The sequence below is a fragment of the Bubalus kerabau genome, chromosome 2, assembly GCF_029407905.1.
Source record: "Bubalus kerabau isolate K-KA32 ecotype Philippines breed swamp buffalo chromosome 2, PCC_UOA_SB_1v2, whole genome shotgun sequence".
Classification (NCBI taxonomy): Eukaryota; Metazoa; Chordata; class Mammalia; order Artiodactyla; family Bovidae; genus Bubalus; species Bubalus kerabau.
The window spans coordinates 28,716,355-28,743,354 of record NC_073625.1 but is presented as its reverse complement, the minus strand read 5'-3'; the positions used below and the strand labels follow the sequence as shown (position 1 = coordinate 28,743,354).

Sequence of the window (27,000 nt, the reverse complement as noted above, 5' to 3'; positions counted from 1 at the left end):
ATTGTTTATAAGAATCATTGCTCTCCTACATGTTGAAGTCAGAAGAAATATTTCCCATTAGTCCTTTTTAGGTGATCCCTGGTGATATCTTTAATATCATCACTACAATGAATAAATAGTGATCCATAGATTTACTCTCAGTAGATAACATCTCTAAGTGTATGTCAATGGCAGAGTGCTGAAGCTTTGTTTGTGAGTATTTTTCTAAGAGGCAACAAAAATAGTGTAAAATACATATTATTTTGATGGTCAGGGTTGATCTTAGAAAATTTAGAATATGCAGATATATGTATGAATTCTAGCTCTTTTCTTAGTAAGAATTGGAGAGTGTAAGCTTTAAGGTTGTAATCAAAGCAAGAACCAAAAGTAAAGATATTTTGTCTTGCAATTTTAATGGTTTTTTAAAAATTTATTTTATTGAAGTATGGTTGATTGACAGTGTTGTGTTAGTTTCTGGTGTACGGCAAAGTGATTCAGCTTCATATATATATTTTTTTCTTTTTTTTTATTATGATTTATTACAGGATATTGAGTATAATTCCCTGTGCTCTACAGTAGGACCTTGTTGTTTATCTGTCCAGTGTATAATAATTTGTATCCGCTAACTCCAAACTCCCAATCCCTCCTGCCCTCACCTGCCTGCCACCAGCAACCACAAGTCTCTATGCCTGTGATTCTGTTACTGTTTCTTAGATAAGTTCTTTTGTGTCATATTTCAGATTCCACATATAAGTTACATCACATGGTATTTATCTTTCTCTTTCTGACTTACTTTGCTTAGTATGATCATCACTAGATCCATCCATGTCGTGTTGCAATTTTAAAAGATCCAAAAAATTTTTAAAAATCAATAGGGTAGAGGGTAGAATCAAGGTCCTTTTAATAAAATTAAGTACAATGGTTAAAACTTATGTAGTAAAATGTAGTCAAGCTACATTAGAAAGAAGTTGTTAAAAGTGAGGGTAAGACAAGTCGTCTCCTCCTCCAGCAGCTGTTCAGGCCAAAGTCAACGACCAGTTACAAGGCATAAGCTTGTCTGTGAAACAGCCCATGGATGGTGACCAGAGCCTTCTGGTCCTCAGAGTCTCAGTGTACTAAGTTCCTCTCTGTGCACCTGCTCACTTTATCCTGAGCTAGGAAATAACTCTACAAGGTGTCCAGAAATGAAGAGCATCTGTTTTCCTTTGCTTACTGGTAGCATGTATTCTCTCAGAAGGACAATCTATGCCGTTTCAAACAAACAGGATCCTGTATTCCACGTGTTATTAATGACTAGGTCATAATTTTTTTGATTAAGTTTTATTGACTTGATTCTTTTTCCTTTTAATCCCCTTTAATTTTCTACAAATATTATTTCTGTCATATTTATATCCTTGATATAATTGTTCTCCTGGAGACCTTTAAAAACACGCTTTCCACTTATGCAGCCTTCTAATCGAGCAAAAATCTCATTTTCTGCTCTGTCTTTCCCCCGATTTGATCAAAAGGAACATGAAATTGTGGGGATGTATGCAGGGAGATTTGTCAGTCTTTTCTTATTTACTTCGACCGTGAGGTATAAATTGAATTTGGGGCCCTCTCTTCAAGAATACACTATTTACTATCAAATAAGTTGATGTTAGTGGATCGGATATGGGTAAGGTTTTCTATGATAAATAATCTTGTAAGGTGGGTTAGAGTGCTTCGGGATTCTGGAATAATGGCTTGCTTTCTTTCATGTGTAAACTTGGCTTTTGTTTCTATCTCCTTTGAACACCCTTGGTCTGCTGGAGAGTCAGTATACTTTTTATGTAAAACTGAATGATCTGAGGACAGCTGAATCACTTATTACTGCCATTTTAACAGACACAGCAGATGATCACATATTGGCTCAGTGATTGTGATCATTATTGATTGTGAAGATAGACTACAAGAAGCAGTTAATCCTGTTATGCCTGCTTCTTGGTTGAACTCACATGACTTTACTCATTGGTAATTGTGGCTTGCCCAAGTTTGAGGCGTGATTAAAACTTGGAAACTGAGATGATAATGAAAACCATTTTAAAATAGGAATGTGGCATATGTTAATGTAAATCAGCCATCCAAATTTCTTAATGAACTCATTCAGTACTTAGATAATTATTCAGATATGGAAATGGTGGAGCCATCTGATAATACCTCAAATGCATTAGAGCATCCATATATGTGGAATAGATTATTATCCAAAATAATTAAAATTCAGCTGCAATTATAGAATGAACATATTACCTCCTATATCTCAGCACTGTTACATTTCTTTTTTAAAGTGGGACTTATTTATTTAGTGATTACTCTGTGATATTCAATTATTTGCTGTGGGGCTCCTCATCATTGCTATGAATTAACGAAACGGCTCTGTTGTCCTTAGTAATCAGCTGAGTAGGAAGTTAGGAAAAGACAACACATTCTGAGGGCTGCTCAGCACTGCCTTTATCTATCTTTAATATTTGTTAGCTAAATATGGAATTTTAATGCCCTCCCTAATTATCAAGGACTCTTTTGCTTAATGGGCATACCCCTCAGGCACCTTGGTTACTTGCACTCTATCTTTTCACCTTACTCTTTTGAGATGTGTTATTTATAAACTGGCACAATAGTCCACAAGCATTTCTATGGAAAAACAGAAAAAAAAAGCTTCACAATATTAAATAGCATCTGAGAGTTTTGAGCCTTCTCCTGGGCATCTTCTGGGCTTCCCTGATGCTCAGAGGGTAAAGAGTCTGCCTGCAATGTGGGAGACTCGGGTTCGATCCCTGGGTCAGGCAGATCCCCTGGAGAAGGAAATGGGCATCTTCAATGATATTGTCTCATTTGATCCTCCGGGAAGCACTTCAGAAATAGCTATAAGGGAGTGTGCTTTTTAAGGAGGAAATAGACTCGTTGGAGCATCCTATGTGTAGGTGGGTAAACTGAGATCAAACTTAGGTCTGGTTGTAAAGCCCACAGTTGTGACAAAGCAGCATGTTCTTTCATTTACCCTGCATTGGCTTAGATTTGGCCATCTCATCAGCATTTCTCTTCCATTTTACTACTCGGCAAGTGACACTTAGAATTTTTCCAACCTTTACTTTGTCATGGAAGATCAGAGATGTTCAAGTGTATGTGCCTCTATTTTCCCTAAACTTTGTGAATATTATGTAAGCTAATTCTGTGGTAAACAAAATTCTTATGTTAATATCAATGGGCATTTTCAATCCAAGTACAAACGTTGGAAATTTGAGCTACAATTAACCCTGCTGTGCTTCCCTGGTGGCTTGGATGGTAAAAATATGCCTGCAGTGTGGGAAACCTGGATTCAGTCCCTGAGTTGGGAAGATCCCCTGGAAGTGGGAATGGCAACCCACTCCAGTATTCTTGCCTGGAGAATCCCATGGATAGAGGAGCCTGGCAGGCTGTAATCCATGGGGTTGCAAAGAGTCAGACACTATTGAACGACTAAGCACAGCATGTGTCTACAACCCAAAATATACTACCAAGCTAGATAAAGACTTGTCATTTTGGTCAATTTCTCCATTGCCAATATAATATTAATAATACCAACAGTAACTGCAATAATGCTTTACTGATTGTGAAATATAGTCTAGGCTTTCATCCACACAGAAACATTGCTAAGTAGGTTATGATTATCCAAGTTTTTCAAATGAGAGGCAATATGCTATGTCGTGGTTAAGAGATTCACCCAAAGTCTTACAGCTAGTAAGCAGCTGTGTTAAACTAATATTTTAAAACTTGCCCACCCCCGGTTAACATTATATATTTCCCTATTAGTTTTCTTCTAAAAACCTGCCCTTGGTATTACGTTTATTGCATTTGAGTTTTGTTTTATCAAGAGTTATCATGGTGACTGCTGAAATGATTTTGAAATCAGTAGTAATTACTTATACAAAGAGGATTTTGAAAATACACAATTCTTCACCAAACATCTCATTGAGAAATTAAAGATCTCACTCCTGCTTTTCACATGAGGCGAGAACAGAGCCTTATGCATTATAATCTGCCTTTCCCTGTTGGTTCCCACTGTGTACCTTGAGAGAGTTACCTGTGGATGCCAAGACAAGTATTGTTCAGAAAATGCTTTACAGGTAGGGCTGTGTCTTCCACAAATCCCACTTATTAGCAGATTGTGGTGCTACGCACATGGATAACTGACTCTGAGAATGATGAATTCAGATTAAAACAAATGAAAATGCCATCTGCTGCGTGGTTACATTATTAACCTCACTATGATCAATAATCAGATATGGGGATCTATCTATAGCTTTCAAAAGCTATACAGACTATGACAAGTCTGTAAATAGCCAAAACTTAAGCCAAACTGAAATTACCATTCAAAAATCTTGAAAAGAGAACATTATAAGAGGTCTTATTTGACATGGGTAAAAATGGGAAAGATTGAAGGTGGGAGGAGAAGGGGACAACAGAGGATGAGATGGTTGGAAGGTATCACTAACTCAATGGAGATGAGTTTGGGTAAACTCTGGGAGTTGGTGATGGACAGGGAGGCCTGGCGTGCTGCAGTCCATGGGGTCACAAAGAGTCAGACATGACTGACCAACTGAACTGAACTGAACTGAAAAAATAGTATTTTAGGTACAGAAGATACTGTTATCTAGAGGTCTTCTAAAACTTCAATTGCCTAATGCCTATATATATATATATATATATATATTTACACATTATACATTTACATAATACATATTAGTTTCCCTGGTGGTTCAGACAGTAAAGAATCTGCCTGCAATACAGAAGACTTGGGTCTGATCCCTGGGTTGGGAAGATCCCCTGGAGAAGAGAATGACAACGTACTCCAGGATTCTTGCTGGAGAATTCCATGGCCAGAAGAACCTGGTGGGCTCCAGTCGATGGAGTCACAAAGAGTTGGACATGACTGAGCAACTAACACTTTTACTTTTCATAATGCATGCACAAAAGTAGAAAGTACGAGTTGTAAGATAAAATACATTCCTTCTGCCCTTGTAATGGGTTGTAAAAACTGTAAAAATCCTGGAATTCTACATTGCATCATGGAGCCTAATCCAAACGTTCACCCCCATAAATCAGTTCATATAAAGTTAGTCAGCTATAATTTGGTACGTTTTGTCCTACTCTTACCCTGTTAGGTCACCCAAACGTTTTTCTAGCAAAGTTACAAACAGTAGGTAAGTCTCTCATTTTATACATTCTCTAAACCATGATGTAAATGTTATTGGAGAAGAACATTCCTATTAATACCCTGTTTCACCCATACAACCCCTGTTGGCTGTGTATTTTGCCCTTCACAAAGAGATGATACAGTCACAAACTGGAAGAAAGAAAGGCATTTGAATAGTATTTCTTTGTCAATTCATATTCGCCACTTCTAAATCACATCCTCTTATTTTTTGCTACGAGGATATAGACAGAGAGATACATGTAGGAAACAAGGAAACTCAAAAATGGAAAGGAAAGGGACAGAAGAGAGTGGAATGTAAACAGATCAGGCCATTTGTGAGGATGTTATCTAATCTGGGGTGGGGCAGCTGCTGCTGCTAAGTCGCTTCAGTCGTGTCCGACTCTGTGTGACGCCATAGATGGCAGCCCACCAGGCTCCCCCATCCCTGGGATTCTCCAGGCAAGAACACTGGAGTGGGTTGCCATTTCCTTCTCCAATGCATGAAAGAGAAAAGTGAAACTGAAGTCGCTCTCATGTCCGACTTTTTGCAACCCCATGGACTGCAGCCTACCAGACTCCTCCACCCATGGGATTTTCCAGGCAAGAGAACTGGAGTGGGGTGCCATCGCCTTCTCCCAGTGAAGCCACTTTTTGTCGCTATTCTATCTCTTAATCGTGTCCAACTCTATGCACCCTCATGGACTGCAGCATGCCAGGCTTCACTGTCCTTCACCATCTCCCAGAGTTTGCTCAAACTCATGTCCATTGAGTCGGTGCTGCCATCCAACCATCTCATCCTCTGCCGTCCCCTTCTCTTTTTACCTTCAATTTTTCCCAGCATCAGAGTCTTTTCTGATGAGTCAGCTCTTCCCATCAGGTGGCCAAAGTATTGGAGCTTCAGCATCAGTCCTTCCAATGAATATTCAGGATTGATTTCCTTTAGGATGGACTGGTTTGATCTCCTTGCAGTCCAAAGGACTCTGGAGTCTTCTCCAGCACCACAATTCAAAAGCATTGATTCTTTGGTTCTCAGCCGTCTTTATAATGAGCTCTTATGTCTGTACATGACTACTGGGAAAGCCATAGCTTTGACTATACGGACCTTGGTCAGCAAAGCAGATGCCTCTGCTTTTTAATATGCTGTCTCAGTTTGTCATAACTTTTCTTCCAATGAGCTAATGTCTTTTAACTTCACGGCTGCAGTCACCATCTTCAGTGATTTTGGAGCCCAAGAAAATAAAGTCTGTCACTGTTTCCACCTTCTCACCTTCTATTGGCCATGAAGTGATGGGACCAGATGCCAGCCAGTTAGGTTACCTAAAGATCCCCCTTCTCTTTAGCAACCCTCAAAGAGATGATGGCTTTTTTCCAGCTGAGTGGGGAAGCCGGTTGTGTAAATTGCCCAAAATGCTATTGAAATCCATCTCCTGGAGGATTCTGGAACATGTCTCTATTTGAAGAGTCTAATAATTGTGACGACGACAAGTATCACCTGCAGGACATTGAGTGATGATAGAAAACCGAAATTCAGGGTTTTGTGATTCACATACTGCAGAATACATGCCTCCTGGTTTTTTTTTTTCCTTCCAAGAAAACACCACTTTGATATGTTCTGGCTGCAAAATTGGAAAGTGTGGCTTGTCTTGTTTTTGTTTTGATTTGGTTTCCCTAAAGAGAAATGATCCATAGATTCTTGTGGGGATAGAAAGTTGTCAGGCGAAGTGTGGATGTTCCTGTAAATCATCAGGCCCTTAATATTATTGGCATGTCTGACACTTCAGTGATATGTAGTTTCCAAGGAGGGTTTACTCTTTCGTTTGCTCCAAGCTTCAGAAGGACAAAAATTACCAGGAAGTGGTGATAATAAACTTCACTGTCTTAAGATTCTTGTTTTTCTTAAAGATGAATAAAGCTCATGAAAATAATCCACATATTGATGTTCCTTACATCTTCATCATCTTCACTTAGCTATTTTGTGAGGCCGATTTATCTATCTTTGTATAATCATAGATATATTTCTCTCTGTTAGTCTTAGTCCTTTTGTGTTTTTATGTAGGATGAGTGGTGTTTTAAATTAAATTTTATTTGTTTATTTATTTATTTCTGGCTGTGCTTGGTCTTTGTGCTTTGCGTAGGCTTTCTCTAGTTGCGAGTGTGGGATACTCCCTAGATGTGGTATGTAGGCTGCTCGTTACGGTCGCTTCTCTTGGTGTGGAGCACAGGCTTTGGGGTGCGTGGGCTTCTGTAGTTGCGGCACGTGGACTCAGCAGTTGCAGCTCCCAGGTTGTAGGGCACAGGCTCAGTGGTCATGGCACACAGGCTTAGTTGCCCTGTAGTATGGGTCCCTTAACAGGGATTGACCCCGTGTCTCCTGCACTGGCAGGCAGATTCTTCACCACTGAACCACCACAGAAACCCTGTTAATCCTTTTGTTAATGATTGGAAAAAGGTCAACAAATAGGATTTTTGTTTTGTTTACTTAAATGCAGTTTTTAATGCAGCATAAATATATTTGACAAATACTACATTCATATACATGATTTTTTGCATGAATATCATCTTTAATGGCTGTTTTTAAATGTCCGTTGTTTCAATGAGATCTAAATGAGAAAATAAACCCCCCAAAATTGAGAATAGCGATGTTAAGACAAGTATTTACAGCCACTGAAATCATTATCTATGTGAGGAATTGGACAGAAAGGAGCAGAAGCCACTGAATGTGAAGTAGGAGGTTTCTGCAGTGGTTACATTTTATAATTTCCCTTTGACACCTGTCTAATTCCTAGAGCAAAGTAATTTTTGACTCATCACTGGCTAATTTGAATGTATTTTATGGTCTACATGAAGTAAAGTCGCCCAGGAATTTATAATCCAGAAAGCATTCTTAATACTTTGAAATCTCTTTGGAGTGATGTATGGTTATTTCATCCAAGATTACCCTCTTAACAGGAGAATGTTACCAAGTTAACTGTGCCAGAAAGAAAATGAGAGCTAATTCAGCCAAGTGATAAGAAACTTGGAATAAATAATTTTATTTTAATCTCAGGTCTTCTAAAATATTTTTAGAAAGACCTTGGAAAAAGTCATTTAGCGTGCTTTCACCTACTCATGAAATAGACTGCAATCATGGCTTCCCAGGTGGCACAGTGATAAAAAATCCTCCTGCTTATGCAGGAGATGCAAGAGACCTGGGTTTGATCCCTGGGTCTGGAAGATCCCCTGTAGGAGGAAATGGCAAACCACTCCAGTAATCTTGCCCAGAAAATCCCATGGGCGTCTCAAAAGTGTCAGACACTTCTGAGTGACTAAACAACAATAATGCTTTATTTACGGCATAGAATTTTGTGAGATCCAGAAATATTAGAAATCAGGATGAAAATAAAAACTGGTGCATGTCTTATACCTTACAAAGTTAGACTTTGTTGAAAACTAAGTAGGAAATTAATTTTAAGTTTCCCCCCTTTGTATTACATGTGGATTTGTGGTTATGAAACAGTCATAAACTTTTAGAGCTGGAAAGATCTTAGGAATAATCTGTTTTACACATGAGAGAATTAAGATCGAAACAAGTAAAATGGCACACCCAAATCCCCACATAGTTGAAATATACTCTAAGTAAGGTTGTTAACTTTCTGCTAATTCATTCTTTTTCGCACTCATATAAGACTGAAAATGATGATCACACACTATCTGTCTTCTCTGAACATTTTCCTCTCCAGCCTAATATCTGGAGTTTAATGTGGCAGAAGCTTTTGTGTTCTTATGTGACAATGCTCCCCTGATGGTAGTCAGTTGGTCTAGGGATGATGATGATGGTGATGATGGTGATGTTAAAAATAGCCATCACTTGTTCATGGCTTGCCACAAGCCATACACTCTTTGAGGCCCTTAAAATGCATAATTTTTTTCAATCCCCATAACACTTTGGGATGGCTATCTTTTCCAGATTTTCTAAATGGAGAGACTGAAATAGAGGTTAAGTAGTTTATCAAAGATCACACATCTGGCAAGGGGCAGTGTGGTTCTGGAATCTGTGCACTAAATAGAAGGCGCTAAGGGTGGTCACCACATGAGACTGCGTAGAGGGTGCACCTCAGAGCAGTATTGCAAAAATATGTCTTTTGCTTTCATTTATTTAACCAGTATTCACAACCACCTCCTCTGTGCCAGGCTCTAGACTCTTAGGCTTACAGTGAAGTGAAAGATGCTCAGTCATGTCCGACTCTTTGCGACCCCATGGACTGTACAGTCCATGGAATTCTCCAGGCCAGAATACTGGAGTGGGTAGCCGTTCCCTTCTCCGGGGATATTCCCAACCCAGGGATTGAACGCAGGTCTCCTGCATTGCAGGCAGATTCTTTACCAGCTGAGCCACAAGGGAAGATGTATTGAGGATTACAAGTAGGGAACAAAAAATTAAATATAGGTCCCATCCCGAGAGGACGTACATTCTTGTGGAGAGAAGCAGAAAGTAGAGAAACAAACAAGTATGATAGTCCTAAGTGCTCTGTGTTGTGATGTGCAGTGCCACAGAGCTGATCTTTGGGAAACATGGAGATTGAAGCTTGGATGGTGAGACGAACCAGCCACTTGAAGATTTAGGGCAGAGTGTTCTGTGGCCTGTGGCAGAGGGGAGAAAGGCACTTGTTGCATTGGAGGGACAGAAAGCAGACCCCAGTAGCTGTGGATAAAGTGGACCCCACTAGCTGGAAGGAGAGTTGGGGGCAGTGAGCGTGGAGAGGGTTGGCTGGGCTAACAGATTTGGACTGCACTCCAGGTTCACGTGACCACCTGCTATTTGACATTGCCATCTCGATGTCTAAGAGCGAGCTCAAATCTAGCATGGGCAAACTCACTGATTCTTTTATCCCCAAGTTTATTTCTTCTCCTATCTTTTCATCCACACAGTTGCTCAAGACTGAAGCCTATAAATTATTCTTGGTATTTCTTTTGCCCTCAGTTTCCACACTCAATCCAGCACAGAGTTTTGTAAATTTTATCTCCACAATTATCTGGTATTGATCCACTTTTCACCTTTACTGAGATCTTTGTGTTTCTCATCACCATCATTACAGTATGGAATGCAAAGACCTTCTAATTGGTGTTCTGGTTTCTACTTTTGCCCCAATTAATAATTTTTAACAAGTAAGACAGCATGATTTTTCAGTAACCAGCAAATCACATTTTATTCCTGATCAAAAATCTTTCAGTGACTTCTATTACCAGCAGGTTCAAATGAATCAAATTAAAATCCTTCACCATAACCTGCAAGGCACCTGTTTTCTCCCCATCTTCATCTCTGTTTTGCTCCTTCTCATTCACTGCATTCTAGCCAACAGGTACTGACTGTCTTATACCATTGTCTGATCACATTCTTGCCAAGGCCTCTTCATGACATGCAGTCTAAAGTAATTCATTCCTGGGCACTTTTTAAAGCATTATTACCTTGTCTTGTTTTCCTAGAAATCTTTGATCATACTTGAAATTATTTTGTTTACACAAGTACACAAGAGGGGGCACCTGTTTAGTTTCAGCACTGTATCCTAGCACCTAGAACTCTCAGCACAATGTAGAGACTCAGTAAATATTTATTCAATATATGATGCCTTATCTCTTCAATTCTTCAACCCTGTGTTTCTTATTATGCTGTTAGCCTGAACAATGAAGTCCCAGGAATTGGTCAGGGAAAGACTGATATGTCCTCTATAGGCAGAAGATAAGAATAGCCTATGATTATATTAATATTGTATGCCAGTAATTAATAATAAACCCATTTTGAGTTTTCTGATGTGCTTTGGTGTATCATCCAATTTAACCTGCCAGCCACCTTGGAATGTGTATTATAATAATGTTTTTTATAATGTTGTTTTCCTTTCTGTCATCTCCTCCTCATGGGAGCAGCCTTTCCTTATTCTGCAGTTACTCCGCAGAAATCTTGTGATTGGGTGGAATTGATCTGCTCCCCAGGACCAAATGCTGGCTGAACCCATGGCCTGGACGATCATAATTACTTTTCTTCTTGAAACCACAATTGGTTCAGGGCTGGTCACATGACCCAAGCATTACTAATTGCACTGCTCTGGGAAAGTTGCTATTTTTTTGTTTCTCTGTCAGTTCCAGAATTACATAAGTCCTCTCAACTCATGGTACAAAAAAAAGACAAAACAGAAAGACTGAGCCAGCAACTTTCCCACCATGTATATAGGCACTAGCTCCTGGCTGGGAATGAAGCCAACATGAAGAAAACAGTCACTAGCAGTGGAGAGAGAGAGAAAGAACCATTATTTGAGCTAATGGACACCGCTCAAGTAAGTTAGCACTTAGCATCTTAACACTCTGGGTAACCTGCCATAATAAATTCCTTTCTGCACTGAAACTAACTTGAATTGCATTTCTAAAGCTTGCATCCTATGAAATCTTAACTAAGTCAATTATTTTTCTCATTTTACAATGTGATATAGCTCAGAGAGAAATTAAGAAATTTTCCAGAAAGAAAAACTTTGAGGAAGCCTCTCTCACTTCAGGTCCTGTGCTCTTACTTATCAGTAGATCAGCACCCTCAGGAAATCTTCATGGATTATTCCATGAAGTTTCATCTTCATGAAATACTCCTTTCAAAATTTTACTCTAATGGCAAATAGAATAGATCTGATATGGACTAACATTACAATTGTTTTGATGATTTTTTTTTCTCCTGTAAATAAAATATTTCGGCATTTTCTTTCTTTGGTGTATATCCAAGTTTCCACATAGGGGAAAAAACACATTACATTAGCATAATGCTTTGAATTTTATTTTTGTTCTGGTTTTCTAAAAACTTATTTTTTAGTAACTGGAATGAAGCTCAGCTAAGTGATGAAATTGAAAGCAATTGAAAATTATGTAGAATTATATAGATGTCAAGGGAAAGGTTCATAACACTCGGAAATTGATACAATTAAAGTAAATGTGTAAAACTGATTACCAAGAGAGTGAACCATCTTTTATGAAAGTAAAATATAAAAAAATTATCCTCTCCTATATTGGTTGCATTTTGAATTACACAGAATGGACATGAAAGGCTAATGGACTAATGGGTAGAAAAAAAGAAAGATATGTTCTCATTTCACACTGTTGGTATTTCAGAATGCATAGTCAAACTTCACATTCGCAAATGCAGAAATGAGAATGAACAAACTCAACTATTCTTTGACTTATAGGAAAGATTGACTGAATCCAAAGGTTATGAATGCTGAATTGCACATTAGCAGCCTCCTCATATATCATTTTGCTTTTTTATAGATGGTTACACTATTCCATTAATTAAATCAGAAAATTTACTCATCTTAGATTCTTTCCTCTTTTCAGTTCACTTTCCCCATCATTACCATTTCAACTTACTTTTGTCTAATACATTGCTTTTTTCAGCTTTATTGAGATATAACTGACAATATTTAAGGTATTTAAGTGTACTATGTGATGGTTTTATATACTTATACATTGTGAAAGGATTCCCCCCATTAACACAGTCATCACCTCATTTGTTTGCTTACACTCTTTCCCCATTTTTGCTGAGAACATTTCATCTCCACCCTTTTAGCAAATTTCAATTATGAAATAGAGTGTTACCAGCTGAAATCCTCATATTTTATACATTAGGTCCTTCAGTTCAGTTCAGTGGCTCAGTCGTGTCTGACTCTTAGATCTTTTTCATCTTATAAATGAAAGTTTGTAGCCTTTAACCAACAGGTCTGTATTTCCCTCATCCTCTAGTGGTTCTTAACTGGTCACTGCTCTTGTTCAGTATCTCTTGCTCCATCACTGTCTCATCCTCTTATTAGGCTTAATAGGCTCTGTCTGTTACAATCCAGCCTCCATATAGCAGAGAGATTATTTAAAAGCACAGAACTGACTATGTCACAGTTAATTCCTATTAAGTGTCCTGAATTCCTATTATTTAAAACATAAAGTTTAAAAATAAGGTTGCTCAAAAGTATCTGTTAGGCACCCTACTTGGAGATGGAATACAAAGTAGAATAAGATGGGAGCCTTCCCCTAAAGGAATATGGATATATGATTGGGGAGGTAGAAAGTCAGCCAAAAGCAGATCATTTCAATATAACATGGAACGTGTTATAGAGGGAACCCAGAGTGTCATGGGGCTCAATGGAGGAAGACTTAACATAGCCTAAGTTTTCAGGGAAGTTTCCTGGTGGGATTATCCCTGAGTTGAGGCTTAATAGATCATGCAGGCTTAGAGGGAAGGGAAGCATAGGTGATTATCCAGACAGATATAGGAGCAGGAGAAAATGTATCGAAGGGTTTTTGTTGTTCAATCACCAAGTTGTGTCTGATTCTTCACAACCCCATGGACTGTAGCATGCCAGGCTTCCTATCCCTCGCCATCTCCTGGAGTTTATCCAAGTTCATGTCCACTGCATTGGTGATGCCATCCAACCATCTCATTCTCTGTTGCCCTTTTCTGCTTCTACATACCCTCTAATAGGGTGCGACATGGCACTTCTCAATAACTGCGAGGTAGGAAATAGAGGTTCAGAAGGGTGGAAAAGAAGATAAGAAAGAGGTGTCATGAGTATACAACTTATAACCATTCAAGAACATTGATTGAGTGCCTTTCTGACCACCAGGCACTCTGTGGATACAGAGTAAATCTGAGAAAAGCTGTCTCAGCTCTCTTGGAGCTCACATTGTACACATTAGGAGCCAAAAAAAAAAAAAATACAAAAGCAAGTGTACGTTCTGATGGGTGCTCTGAAGGGAAACACAAATGGCTGATAGAAAAAAGTGAGAGAGCAGACATATTCAGACTTTCTGATCAGGTCCCACTTAAATATGAAAAGGAACTGACGCTTACAAAGTTGGAGGAAAGAGTCTCATTGCAAAGGACCTGAAGTAGGAAAGAGCTTGGCTTCTTTGAAGAACTTAAAAGAAGACCACCATGGTTATAGCAAGCAAGGGTGGCCCGGTGGCTAAAAATGAGATTGACGAGATAGGGAGGGACCTCCTTGGCAAAGCCCTCTGTGTCTTGGTGAATTATATGATTTTTATTTTAAGTTTAATGGGAAACCTTTAGATGGTCTAAAACAAGCAAGAATATAGCATGAGTTGGAGTTTGGCTGCATTTCTTGAGTAATGGGTAACTGATAGTAGGTTCTAATTAGGAAAACTTATAGTCCTGTTAAAGCTGAGTCATTTTAGTGTTGGATAAAGAGTGGAATAAATGTGCAAAATGATGGAGGGAAAAGATCTTGACTGGAAGGATATTGTAGTCATGAAAGCCACAGATGATGAGGCTGGTATTTGTATACAGGAAAGAAAAACTTTAAGATATACGTAGGAATAAAATCCCCAGAATATTGTAAGGGAGGGTATAATAGTAGAGATGAAGTAGTCTAGCATGATATGGTGACTATGAGCTGATACTGGAGAACACAAACAATAGGGAAGGTTTGGAGGCGATCCTTCCATTATTTATTGGATTTTTAGAGTCTGATATACTGTAGGATGGCCAAGTGAAAGTTGGCTAAATAAAGAAATCTAAAACAAAGGAAGACCAAGCCAGAGAGACCAATTTCAGAGTCCTTATCGGATGGATATTTATCATTTCAAACCATGCGTGAATGTGAAATTACTCATGAACAGTGTGAAGAATGAGAAGAAAATAGAATAAAGGCTGAATCCTGAAGAATATCAACATTAAATGGTAGACAGAGAAATATCCTACGATAGAGAATGAATGGTTAAAAAAAAAGAACTCAGGTGATGCCAAGATACTAAAAAGCATAGAGTACATGTATGAGATTAACAAATGCAGCAGAAGACCTCACTGAGGTAATTTTAAAATGTCCCCTAGAGTTGACAACAACAGGGTCAGCAATGATGTTTGTCTTGACACAGGAGGTGTTCACTGGTGGAGCAGAATCCCAGTTACAGTGCTATTGGGAGTAAAGCAATTATACGGATCAATCTTCAGAAGTAAAGAGTAGGAAAGAGAGCTTGGTGGCTGGTGAAGATCATTCAGATGTTTTATTTTTTTAGTTATGCAAAATACATGAGGCTGTTCAAACACTAAAGAGAAAATACAAGAAAAAGGAGAGATTGATGCCGAAGGAGTCAGTTCATTAAGCATGATCCCAGGGAAGAGGTAAAGAACTGAGATGAACGTCTCTAGGTGGAACGGCAGAGGAGTCTGATCTGGAGGTAGAAGTTAATCAGAGAGCAGCATCAAGGGGATAGCCATCCAAACTCCTCAACGTGGATCCAAGAACCTTTACAAGCTGTCCCGGGTCTACCTTCCAGTATCACTTTTCACCACTCTGTCTTCTGAAAAATTTCACCCCTTTCCTTATCTTCACAATCTGCTTTAACCACCAGAGAACTCAGACTCCAGAAAATATCATGCCTTCATTATGCTGTATTCTTCTCCTTGTTTCTACTAACTGCCCCCACCCCTATTTCTACTTGTCCTGTGTGCTGTGCTTAGTTGCTCAGTCATGTCTGACTCTTTGCGACCCCATGGACTGTAACTCTCCAGGCTCCTCTGTCCATGGGGATTCTCCAGGCAAGAATACTGGAGTGAGTTGCCTGCCCTCCTCCAGGGGATCTTCCCAACCCAGGGATTGAACCCAGGTTTCCAGCACTGCAGGTGGATTCTTTACCATCTGAGCCATGAAGGAAGCTCTACTTACCCTAGCTTTGTCTATTACCCATTTTTTCCCACCCAAAGTTCACATGAAGAAATATCCCAATCAAGCTTCAAATCTCATAAAAATATCCCCCAAATTGCTCAATTGATACTTCATTTCCCACATTCTCAAATATCTGTAGACTATGCTTTCTCATGCTGCATACCTGGGTAAAATGGAATTTCCATGAGACGGAGAGTTATTCCTTCTTTATCTCTGATCCCTTGATGTCTAATGGAATCCCTGGGACATAGTGCTCCTGACATTTTGTTGAATGGCTGGATGAATATCCGCAGCATCCATGTTAAGGATAGAAGCCTCCTATCTCCTCTTAAAATTATTCCTCTAATTATTTAGACATATTCTATAGCTTGAAACTTTAAGACAGTCTTAGTAATATTCATGTCCCCTTGGAAGTCTTGATGATGCTCTTTTGTATCTTCTCATATTACTTCATGACTTGGAGCTGAATAACAACAGCCATGTATGTGTAATTAATAAAATATGCAAATAGTTTATATCATTATCTTTCAGCCTACAAACAAGAATGAATAATTGTTACATTTAATGTATTTGGTTGCATATCTTTCTTCAAATGACTCTTTGCCTCCAAATTAATTATATATCTCATTACTCCATTCATTCATCAAACATTTTTAGCCAGGCATACACATATCAGGAAGAACAGACCTTCCTTGTTAGGCATTAAATCCTCAGGCCTTATTCATCTTATAGATGAAAGTTTCTACCCTTTTCCAACCTTCTCCTATTTTCCCTACACCCGCTTCCCAGGACAACCAGTTTTCTATTGTCGTGTTTTACGTTTGACATTTTTCCTTAGATTCTACATATGAGTGATCCCATGCGGTATTTGTCTTTATCTGGCTAATTTCACTTAGCATAATGGCCTCAAGGCCCATCCATGTTGTCACAAATATCAGGATTTCCTTCCATTCTCATGGCTGAGTAATAGCCTGCTGTATGTATATACCACATGTTTTGTCTGTTTATCTGTTCATGGACACATGGTGACTGTAGCTGATAACTTGGTATTGTATAATTGAAAAGAACATGCAGTCCTGTAGACAGCACTAGGGAAGAAGGTTGAAGTTGTTCTGCTTAGTAGAACGTTTGCCTACCAAGTAAAGGATTCCAACCTTAGATCATTGGCCTGAAATTTCTTTTTTGGGGCAGCTTACCCAGTTGATTGGGAGTTCTGCCTGGAGTTTCCTGATTCCCGGTTTAGTTGTTGTGGAGAAGGCCTGTGAAACTTGAGCTATGGCAGGATATCCTGGAGGGGAGTTGATATTTCTATGTGGTTTTGCAGAGTACGGTCAGCTCTCCATATCTGAGGGTTCTACATTCAGTTAACTGCAGATCAAAAATGTTTGAAAAAAATTCCAGAAAATTCCAAAGAGGGAAACTTGAATTTGCTACATGCTAGCAACTATTTGTGGCTTCCCAGGTGGCTCAGTTGTAAAAAATCTGCATGCACTGCAAGAGACATGGGTTCAGTCCTTAGGTAAGAAAGATCCCCTGGAGGAGCAAATGGCAACCCACTCCAGTATTCTTGCCTGGCAAATCCCATGGACAGAGGAGCCTGGTGGGCTACAGCCCGTGGGGTCCCAAAAGAGTCAGACAGGACTTAGGGACTAAGCAACAATAACAGCAACTCTTTACATACCATTTGCATTGTATTAGGTATTATAAGTAATCTACAGATGATTCAAAGAACGTGTATAGGTTATATGCAAATATATGCCATTTTATATAAGGGACTTGAGTAGCTCAGATTTTGGTATTCCCTGGAGTCCTGGAACCAATTCCTTGCAGATATTAAGAGAGGATTGTATCCTACTTACAGGGAAGAGAATAGGCCTGAATTCAACACTCTAAGTCCTGCAAGAGAGGAGTTAAGGTTCTTGCCCCTCTACCCATCACCCTTTGTTGTTTTTTGTCAAGTGGATTAAATACAAATCTGATTGGCCACATTTATTTATTATTTGCTTTGAAAAGTGGAAGTGTTAGTCATTCAGTTGTGTGCTATCTTTGTGACCCCGTGGACTGAACAGAAGCTGAACAGGCTTCTCTGTCCCTGGTTAATTCTCCAGGCAAGAATATTGGAGTGGGTTGCCATTTTCTACTGCAAGGGATCTTCCCAACCCAGGGATCAAACTCAGGTCTCCTGCACTGCAGGCAGATTCTTTACTGTCTGAGCCACTAGGGAAGGCTGATTTATTAGCTTCCTATTTCTTAGAGTTGGCTGGATAAGAAAGCCAGCAGATATTAATATCTTTTCTCTTTTTTTAATTATTTTATTTATTTATTTGACTGTGCCAGCTCTTAGTTGTGGCACACAAGGTCTTCAATCTTTCTTGCAGCACATGGGACCTTTAGTTGTGGCATGTGAACTCCTACTTGGGGCATATGGGATCCAGCCCCCGATCAGGGATGGAACCCCAGGCCCCCGCACGAGGAGCACAGAGTCTTAACCACTGGATCATCAGGGAAGTCTGTCTCTTCTTTTCTTTGTATGTAAACACTGGTTGCTTTAGTTTTTTGTGGCCATCTGGTGGTAAGAGTCATTCTTGGGAGGCAAATAGATTCCACTTGGGTCTAGTTTGAACCATCTGCTCAGTTCACTTTACCAAATAATAACTGGGTTTTCTAGTTTAGCCTAGTTAATAACTAAATAACCTTTTGACTTCCTTTTTATATCTGCCACTTAGATACCCCATTGGAGAAGGGATGGCTGGGTCATGACAAGACTCAAGTGTCCTTTGAAACTCTGGACAAAATCGTATCTTATTGCCCTTAAAAGAATCTCTATAGCCATATATGCTCCTCAATCAATAGGAAATAAGAAAATGATTCTCGGTTATAGATCTACGCACAATGATATAATTGCATAATCAGAACAACTAGACACATTCTACTTTTCATTTTTCAAATTGTTTCATGTTACTTGTGACTGATTTGATCATAATTTGCAATTTATATAGATTCTTCCCCTTTCTCTACTGCAGCAGGCTTATAGACACGATCCATTCGAACTGCATGGAGACCAGGCCATGGTCCCAGAGATCTCCTTGCTTGTCAGAAGATAGAAACATTCATCTGAAAGCCTTTTAAGGCTTTCAAAGAATGGGAATCAATTATTTCTCTTCAGGGAGGAACTGGTAAAATTGGAGCAACTATTTTATTATATATAACAAAAGCTCTTGAATAGAGCTATTGTCAGACTGTAGGAATAATTACCAGGGGAAATGCTAAGCTTCCTTCATTAAAGACGTGTAGGAATTATCTCGATTAGACAGAGTTCTTTCTGAAATAAACAGCATTACTTATATGTAATGCTGTGTGTTGCCTTTCAAAATACTACGCCACGTTAATTCTTCTATGATTATATTTGATTACTACATTTACCATAAAAACTATAACTTAAAAAACCTGTTTTTCTCCAATACATACAGTGATGGGAGCTTGTAACCTATGTATTCCGTTCCTAGTAGAGTTAATGATGACACCATTACCCGAAATGCTCAATAAACCAACTGTTTCATTATACTCATTACTCGATCAACTAAACTGCTAGCTTCACAAAATGTAAAGGTTTGTACATAAATGGAAAGAGACTATGGTGTCTAGATGTTTTAGCCTCTTTACCTCAATTAAGAAAAATCCTCATAGCCCCATACATTTCCGAAGAAAAAACTGTGTGTGTGTGTGTGTTTGAGGGAAGGGGGAGAAGAAGGCACAAAAGGATGACAGTCACTAACTTCTACAAATAATTTTTACTGTTTCAAAAATAAGAGGTCAGTTTGTTTCTGTAATAAAAATATACAAAACACACACTTCTGTTTTATCTTTGTTTTCTTGGAAAAGAATATACCTACCTTAATTTTCCTTTCATCTTTGAAATCCCTTTTTTTTCAGATAGTTGATCACATGGTAGGATTGTGTGGTGGCTTTGCAAATTTGCAGGTGGTTATTACAAATTGTGTACTTTATTTCAGTTCCAAACCTCAATTGATACATAATTTCTTGGGTTATTATTATTGGGCAACTTAGCATTTTCTGAAGAGTTGCTGCTTAACAACTATTTGGGTACATAATATGATAAAACATTTTCAGTAAGTTAGATAAGAATATAAATAGCGTTAACACAACAAGTTGCTCTCTGAACCTCTGCTGATTTTATGAGGTCCTTTGGTATTCATAAGTAAAACACTATAGTGCCTATCAAAGATTCACTTGACTTTTTCCAATTTTCTTTTGCAAAAACTAAAACACTATTCATTGAAAGTATACTTTTACTTAATGTAATATTTGCCCAAATATAAAGTTTTTAAGCTTCAAATGTTGTATTACAACTGATATGACTGATAAATAAATATAAGTAATTCATGTGTATGCATTTGTATGTATACATATGATAAACTTACAAAACAATATTAAAAATATGAAGATGTTTGGTGCCCATCTGATGAGTAGGCATAGAGAGAAAAATGATTTCAGATAATATCTTTTCTAACACACTAAAGATTCAAACATGTACCCAAATCCAAATCAAGTATTTAGAATGTTGGAAGGAAAAACAGTCATTTGTTTTCTTACACTTGTACTCTATCCAGTTCAAGATTGGAAGCAAAAATTATAAACTACGGGGAAATTGCTATGTTGGGTCATGGCGTCTAACCCCAAATTACAGACCATCTTTATCCTGATCATCATCTCTTATTTACTAACTAAATTACTTCCAGAAGTCAAATCATTCTTCAGTAGTAGATGAGACACTTAGGAAGATGCATATAGTGTTTAGAACCCCTGAAAGAACCCCATGCCCTGGGTGGGGGTGTTTTACTCTGCTTTGCTGCTCTCTGGGGCTTCACCAGACATCTTGGATGTATCTACCCAACCGGAAGAGCTGTCATGGCCATGCTTCTGAATATACTCAGTGATAGGGTCTCTCCACTTTCTAGTTCTGCAATGCTGGGAGAATCTTAGTAGTCTTGGGTATAGTCTCAACTTTGTGCTCTGTATATTTACAGTAGTAGCAAGACTGTCTCTTATGACCACGTAATGATGTTAAACCAGTTCTGTAGCCTGGGTCTCTAAAAGTAAACTATGAGATAACATATTTTCTGAAGAGGAAGCATGGTTTTTGTGCTGCAGAGTTTTTCTCAAAATATACTTTTAGGTAACTGTACAAATGCCATGTATTTGGATTGAAATAAGAAATATTCAATTGACAAATTCCAGGTGCTTATTTGCGGTCATGTCGATCTCTCCAAAAGTGAGGTTTTAATAAGAAAGACAGTTTTGAGGAATCATCTTCCTTTTTCTACCCTATTTTTCTCTGCATAGTAAAGTTTCATGAGTTTTTAGATGGAGCTATATGGAGAGTTCTACAAAGATTTTGACTGTGATGTCATATGATAACATATTTTTACTTTCAAATATTATATTTTGATTGAAAAGTTACAGTCTAACATCCTTGTAGCTTGGCTTTTTCCTTTGTTTCTTTCTAATTCCCATCTTCCGTCAACGTGAAACATACCCAAAGGAGAGGAAATTGACATTAAGGTTTTCATTTTGTTCCAAGAATACCTTTCCTCTTTTTTTCCTTCCTCCCTTTCCTTCTTCCCTGGCTCCTTTCTTCCCTTCCTCCCTCCTCTTCTCTTTTCCCCTTTATCTTCTGTTTATTTTAATGTTCACAGGAGTAGAAAGCAAGCTCTCATGTCTGTATAAAGAATTCACATTTTCTAATGTTATGCTTGGGAAATAAATGGAACTTCTAAGGGTTAGACAGAGCTAAGGCTGAGCCTTTAAAACATGTGAAAATGAAGAGTGCTAATTAATTCTGTTCAGGTGTGTGTGTGTGTGTGTGTAGAAAATGGCTTTATAGAGTTCAGCCTATTTGCTGGGCTTTCTGATTGAGGTTTTTTTTTTTTTTTTTTTTTTTTTCCCCTTGCACATCAGGATGATAGTTTCAAACGTTCTTTTGCACCAATCAGTAACAGGCCACCACAATAAAATGAACCTTTGGTTTGCTTCATCTGACTGCCCCGTTTGCCTTCCCTCAGATGCCATCAACACGAAAACTGAAACACAGCCAACTCTGGGTCAAAACATACAGAATAATTCCTGTAATGAAAGGAAACATTCCCGTGTGCAGCTTGACTCTCTAACTTCCAATTTCTCTGGATCCACTCTAGCATTTTCTAGTGGTGAAAAGGCAGTTCTTGTTAGGTTCTTATCACCGGTGCCTGCGGAGTTAAGAGGCGAGGAAGAGGAATGCACTTTATGTGCCTCTCGAGTCCTGCGGTCTTGGAGGAAGGTTGCAGGTTACCAAGAGGCTGAGTTCAACACCTTGCTTTACCCTTTTCAAAAAATGCTGCCTTTAGTAGCGTGACTGCCGAGCCCTCAGGCAGTCAGCTGGTGCACCCTGGTTGAGCAAAGGTCATGAAGGGGTGAGTGGAGGATAGGAAAACCTTTTAATACATAGTTTATATACTTCAGATCACTAATCGGAGCTCTACAAATATATCAACATGAATATCTACCCCTGGGGCTATAATTCTGTTACTGAGTTTTCTGGTAAGGGCGGGAATCAAAAAATTAAGACTTTTTAAAAAATATACACCGGACTGATAGAAAAATGCATACGTGTGGCACATTGGTTTTGTATGTTTTAAGCTAAACAAAGAAAAATAAACTTGGTTCCATGTATGTCATCAAAAGAATAAATAAATTATCAAGAAAGTAAAAAAGCAACAGAGAAAAGAAATAGTCCAAGAAGGAAAGAAATGCTATATATATACAACCTACCCTTAACTTTATATTTGTGGCACATGTGGCTTCTTATAACATTATTTTGAAACTGTTCAGGTTATGTTAAAGCTGTCATATTTAAATAAAAGTTTTGAATTCCCTAATGTGACCACTTTTTAAAAAGCCCAAGGATATTCTGATGCTTCAGTAAAATTCCAATACTTTAATATGTCCCTCCATTTATGTAATTATTATATATTGTCTTGCTGGGGAATTCTTGTCAGTTTCCATTTTATATAAGAGAAAGTTACGTCTCACAGAGGTTTTAGCCTTTGGTCCTGGTTAATAGTCTTAGTAAAGAGTAGGCCCAGGGCTGAGGTAGTTCTCTTCATATCTCTGAAACTCTTTTGTATGTTTGGAATTTATTTTTTATTTTATTACAAACATTTTTTCCTTACAGTTTTATTGAGATTTAATAGCCATACATCACTGTATAAGTTTAAGGAATACAGCATAATGATATGACTTATCTACATCTTGAACGATGACCACAGTGAGTTTGGTGAACATCTCTCATCTCATATAGATACAAAAGAGAGGAAAAAGAAAAAAAAAAATCCCTCATGATGAGAACTCTTAGGGTTTACTCCTTTAACTTTTATATATAACCTACAGCATATATGTAATATATGAAAGTTACTCAATGGACATGAGTTTGAGCAAATTCCAGGAGATAGTGAAGGATAGGGAAGCCTGGTGAGCTGCAGTTCATGGGATCGCAGAGTTGGACACAACTTAGCAACTGGACAATAACATAACATACAGCAGTGTTGTTAAATAATACATTTAAAGATTTGAAATGATTTATATTTATCTTTATTAAAGATAAAGTATATTCATCATGTTGTACATTACATCCCTAGAGCTTATTTGTCTTATAACTGGAAGTTGGTACCTTTTGATGGCCTTCCTCCATCTCCCCATCCCTACCTCCGCCCACTTCTTTACCTTCTCTCCAACCCCCTGTCCCCCTCTGGCAACACTTGTTTGTTCTCTGACACTGTTTCCATTTTGTTACATTTGTTCATTTGTTTTGTTTACATTTCCACATATAGTGAAATCACATGCTCTTTGGCTTTGACATATTTTACTTAGTCCATGTTTAGAATTTGTTGATGAATACAACTGTCCTTTCTTTCTTTTCATTGTAACATTGCCACAGTGACCAGGAAAGAAGCAAATTGACTCAGAGCTCTTTAAGACTTTCTCCTTGACCACTGACCTGTGTGTCTCTGAGGTCCAGCAGAGACAGTGAGCTTCAGCAGCTCAACGAAATTGGAAGGATTATAAAGGGCTGTATCGGACATGGAGCAAGGAATCCACGGAGCATCAATTGGCTGCAACATGCCAATAAAGAGGGATCCAGTGCTTCTCTGACTCTGCCAGCATCTGCAGCCTCCTGTGCCCATGAGAGGTGTGTTAGACACATTGAACTTGGTTCAGCCTTTCTGCTCAGCTGGAAGCAAATTGTAACAGAGAGATACATACTGTGAGATGCATGACCTTCTACAGCAAGATGGTAAAGGTAAAAGGAGAGAAGTACTCTAGGCAGCTCATGGCTTTCAAAGGAATGCAAACTTTCTTTCAAATCCAACGTAAACTTTGGTATTTAATTCAAATTCACCCACTGACTCTAGTAAAAAAAAATATAACTGAATTGGTAATGGAGCAGAAATTAAAACTCATGACTTATGTTTTGTGCATTTTGCCAAGTTCACCAAATATCAGTGACTGTTTGGATTGAACCATTCTGTCCCTTCTGCTGCAAATTCTTGCATTTTGATTCTATGTAGGCATACCAGAAATAGAGGCAAAAATGAAAGAAAACAAAAATAATCACAAATTCAAAGGTACTAATATCGTCATCAAACGGAATTTCAAAACGTAGAAGCAAAAGAGAAATTCCTCCTCATTGTGTTCATATCTGTGCTGCTGCTGCTGCTAAGTCGCTTCAGTCGTGTCCGACTCTGTGCGACCCCATAGACGGCAGCCCACCAGGCTCCCCCGTCCCTGGGATTCTCCAGGCAAGAACACTGGAGTGGGTTGCCATTTTCTCCTCCAATGCATGAAAGTGAAAAGTCAAAGTGAAGTCGCTCAGTCGTGTCTGACTCTTAGCGACCTCATGGACTGCAGCCTACCAGACTCCTCCGTCCATGGGATTTTCCAGGCAAGAGTGCTGGAGTGGGGTGCCATTGCCTTCTTCGTCATATCTGTGCATAATATTCTAATTGAAACAAATTAAAACTGACAAACTATTTTAAAGAAGAATGAGACGGAAACAACGTGGTGAGTGGTTTAAAGAAAATGAAAAGACTTGTGCTCAAGTAAAACCATCCTCACTTGAGAAGTAAAGCTGTTATAATGCAGGCAATCAACAAGATTTCCCATGCATTGTAAATACTGCTGCAGTGAATATTTGGGTGCAGTGTGTTTTTGAATTATAGTTTTCACTCAGTATATGGCCGCTACACCAACTTACATTCCCACCAACAGGGTAGGAGGGTGGTGTTTTCTCCACACCCTCTCCAGCATTTATTGTCTGTAGGTTTTTTGACGATAACCATTCTGACCAGTGTGACATAATACCTCATTGTAGGTTTGATTTGCATTTCCAGTTATAAAAATAAAAAACTGTCTATACCTTGGGATCTATAAACTCTGCCCTTTTCCAAGTGACGTGGGGGCAAAGTCACTAAAATCTTTTTAAAATTAGTTTTTACTGCAGTATAGTTGTCTTACAATGTTGTGTTAGTTTCAACTGCCTGGCAAAGTGAATCAGCTCTATGTATACAAATAAACTTCTTTGAACCTTGTTTTCAATATAAATTAAAAAGGCGGGAAATATTACACGTGCGAGTACACAGACTGGGAGGCAGGTTACTGGTGTGTGGTTCTAATATTATTGTCCATCAATAGATATCTGCACTCCATATCCCAGTGACTAAAAAATCTAAAGACATTGAAGCACTGGCATCATGGTTGTTAGTATTTTTAGACAACTAGCTATAGTATTCTTGCCCCCTAACATCGCAATTTCTTGCTCTATTTCTGCAGCTCAATGACAGAAGTTCAGAATTATTCCTGGCACCTTCTTGGAAGTATTTCTGAGTATTAAAAAGCAGAGATATCACATTGCTGACAAAGGTCCATCTAGTCAAAGCTATGGTTTTTCCAGGAGTTATGTACAGATATGAGAGCTGGACCATAAAGGCTCAGCACTGAAGAATTGATGCTTTTGAACTGTGGTTTTGGAGAAGACTCTTGAGAGTCCCTTGGACTGCAAGGAGATCCAACCAGTCCATCCTAAAGATCAGTCCTGGGTGTTCATTGGAGGGAGTGATGTTGAAGCTGAAACTCCAATACTTTGGCCACCTGATGTGAAGAGCTTACTCGTTTGAAAAGACCCTGATGCTGGGAAAGATTGAAAGCGGGAGGAGAAGGGGATGACAGATGATGAGATGGTTGGATGGCATCACTGATTCAATGGACATGAGTTTGAGCAAACTTCAAGAGATAGTGAAGGATAGGGAAGCTTGGTGTGCTGTAGTCCATGGGATCACAAAGAGTCAGACACAACTGAGCCAGTGAGTGAAAAATGCTCTAAGAAACTGCCCATCCTCACCCCATAAGCCTTTTCTAGGGGAGCAGTAAATGCCTACAGCTTTCTCATACTCACAATCTCCCAACCACACTTACTACCTTTGTGGTCCCTTGGGAAGACTTTGCTTCCTGGACCATGGTAGATCCCTGCCCCATTATTCACTTCACTCTTTGGCATACTATGGCATTCTGATGTAGCTTTTTTCTACAATCCAGATTCCAGAAAATAGAGATTTCCCAAGGGCCATTTCTCTTAGCTCTTATTGCTGTGCATATTCCAAATAGCAAAATTATCTCTGTGCAAATATCAGACATCTTTCTATGTGTGTATAGCATCTTAGAAATGCAAAAAGTGAATGGTCAGAGTTTTTAAAAGAGCAACTAAAATGAAAACAAGTTATTAAAGTCTGGTTGGAATTATGAAAGAGACCTGCAGAGGAAATTCTATTTCAAGGGGCTGCTGAGCCTCGATTCTTAGAGCCCTGGAAATGCACGTGTTTTCTGATTCCTCTGAATACATCTGCTCTGCCCCCTACCTGCACCCCACACTCTGAGCTGGACAGGCAGCTGCTGACTCAGTCCTCAACTGGCTGCACGTGGTGGGAGGAATGTTAATTATTGCCTGTAATCTACACATTATCCTGGAGAAAATAACAAGGTAACTACCTGTGTTTAAGAAATACATTTATGGAGGTGAGTGCTGCAGTCAAG

General features: G+C 38.7%; 2 long non-coding RNA genes across 4 annotated transcripts in view; one reads left to right on the top strand and one right to left on the bottom strand.

The window, feature by feature from the left end:
• Positions 1-25,864, top strand: part of LOC129643149 (uncharacterized) — a 132,224-nt gene extending 106,360 nt beyond the window's left edge. The window contains exon 4 of one of the 2 annotated variants that reach the window (XR_008710112.1): positions 25,744-25,864. This is a non-coding gene — a long non-coding RNA (uncharacterized LOC129643149). Of the gene's footprint in view, positions 1-23,851; positions 23,987-25,743 lie in introns of those variants that run through there. The other variant, XR_008710111.1, reaches the window with a different exon arrangement.
• LOC129643151 (uncharacterized) overlaps positions 1-27,000 on the bottom strand; it is a 129,939-nt gene that overhangs the window by 39,727 nt on the left and 63,212 nt on the right. For both annotated transcript variants that reach the window (XR_008710117.1, XR_008710118.1), the window contains exon 4: positions 23,912-24,145. This is a non-coding gene — a long non-coding RNA (uncharacterized LOC129643151). The remainder of the gene's footprint in view (positions 1-23,911; positions 24,146-27,000) is intronic.